Raw genomic sequence first — 2,359 nt, 5'->3', positions numbered from 1 at the left:
AAAAATATAATATAAATAATAATTTCAAGCAAGCAAAACAACGATGTGATATTAATAAAAAATAAAAGATTTGAAATATGAAGGTAGCTTACTAGCACAGACAATAAATATCAGAAATATAATTTTTTTTTTTGTCAAATAGTCATTAGAAATAATTATTTTCAATAAAATTTGACTTATCATTTACGAGATACCATCAGAATAATTTGTTACAACAATAATAACTAAAATGAAGGTGGTCTGGGTGCTAAATAATTCAAATAGAAAATAAACTATTTATTATGAACGAACGTTTCGCCCCACGTTGCAGGGCTTCTAGAAGGCAACAGAATAAGAGAATAAAATCATGGAGTGGTTAAAAATAATATAAAATATGTGGAAATATGTTTACAAAGTAAATTCAAAAAAATAAATAATAAAAAAAAAATAATATTTTTTTTGCTATTCATTTCTTTTGTTAAACTTAACTTCATATTTTGCTTCTTTATCCAATATTATGGTTACATATTTCATTTATTACATATATTTCCTTTCTCTCAATTTTATTTTTCAATAATAATTCTCAATTTTTTCTTTCCATAATTTTAATTTTTAAATTATTAATAAACCAAAATATTCATATTTCTTTGCATTGTATAATTTCAAATTTTTATTTTATTTCCTTAATTGTGTTATTTTTACTTTCACCACTTTAATTTTATTGATTCTATTCTGTACAATTATTTACTCTATCTTATTCTGTTTTCATTGGTTGTTATCTTGTTCTGTTCTTAGCCCTGATGAAGGCTAGAAATTCCGAAACGTTGACACGATTAAATAAGTTATTTCAACTTCTTTGTGTTATATTTTGACCGCACCCCCAACCATCTTCTCTTCGTATGTCATTCACGGTCAACTATCCCTCACGAGTATAAACAAAACAAAATAAGATGTACAATGAAAAGTATAAATAAACAAAAAAAAAAAAAGAAGTATTAGACTTATAATGTTAAGAGAAATAAATAACAAATAAAAAGTAGATAAAAGAGATATATAGTACACATAAAGGAAAAAATGATAATAAAGAAAAAAAAAAGGACATCAACCTCACAAAATGAAAGAAAGCCAAAAAATAGTGTGAGGCAGTTGAAAGGTATTAACAGGGCAGGGGTGTTGGGGAATTTCACAGTTGACAAATGACATCTAATTCAAATTTATATTTCTTCTTTATATATACTTTTCACTGTACATTTAATTTTCTTTGTTTATTTTTATATAAATTTTTACATATTTTTAGCCACATCATAGTTTATTTTTATTTCGTGTTATATTATCCTATAACTCTGTAACTTAATTTTAGTTGTTTGAATTTTTTGTTTTAGTCTTGATGAAGCCCTGAAACGTAGGGCGAAACGTTGGCTCACAATAAAAACTTTATTTACTATTTGAGATCTTTTCACCGGACCCGGACTGCCACCTTCCTATATTTTTACTATACACAGTCAATCAAAGATCTTCCAATAATAATAGTCAAAAGTGTATATATTGGTTTTGATAGAATATTTCTCTTTTCTTATTGATTATAATTATCATTTTAGTTTCGTAACTAAAGTGAATTTTAATTGTCCTATAATTTCCTTCATCATCAAAACCTTTACGACATTTCATGTGTTCTTACGTCGCATTCCTCGGTTGTAAAATTATGTTTACTGCCACAATTGCTTCAAATAACACAACTGTAATTTTTTTAAAATGTTGCAACATATGAGGCACGAGGTAATAAGGATAATTGCATTCGTACAATATCAGTTGTGAATTTATTAAATAAAATACATAAAAAAGTTTATTGCTAACATTAATTAGTTTTTAAAATTTTATTTTGAGTAGAATGAATATTAGAACAATCTAGTACTAACGTAGTAACGATTTATTTTCGGGATCAGCAACCCATCCTTCCTGTATTTCCTAGCTTCCTTTCTATTCCAAGTGATTAGTACTCAACGCCCCTCCTATATTCTAGGAAACCTGCAATTCAAATTCTCAGTCCAGTGTCCGTTCATCTGACATATACCTATGCCTATACATATACATACTATTCCTATACATATACATACTATTCCTATACATACATATACATATACCCTCCACCTCACTGAATTGCTGCGTTTGATAAATCATTTTGTGATCGCTGGAACTCTTTCTTCGTTAAAAAACTATTTAACTATCTTTTACCAATCTATTCGGATATTATATCAAACATAGTGCAGATATTTTGTAACTATTTTTTTGGTTTGTTTTTTTATGTTGTTGTTGTTGATTGTTGCTTAAAGGCGTAAAACCCTCTGGTCATCAACGCCTATGGCATGATAAAAGTAAAAAA

The 2,359-nt window shown here is 27.0% G+C and overlaps 1 protein-coding gene across 4 annotated transcripts in view; it reads left to right on the top strand.

Moving 5' to 3' along the window:
• The window catches only part of LOC106681193 (uncharacterized), a 307,220-nt gene that overhangs the window by 88,277 nt on the left and 216,584 nt on the right, over nucleotides 1-2,359 (top strand). The gene's annotated exons all lie outside the window — the stretch shown is intronic.

The sequence above is a fragment of the Halyomorpha halys genome, unplaced genomic scaffold (genome assembly GCF_000696795.3).
Source record: "Halyomorpha halys isolate HHAL.00 unplaced genomic scaffold, Hhal_1.1 Scaffold19.1, whole genome shotgun sequence".
Taxonomy (NCBI): Eukaryota; Metazoa; Arthropoda; class Insecta; order Hemiptera; family Pentatomidae; genus Halyomorpha; species Halyomorpha halys.
The sequence above is the reverse complement of the archived record's forward strand: the minus strand, read 5'-3'. Positions and strand labels throughout refer to the sequence as shown.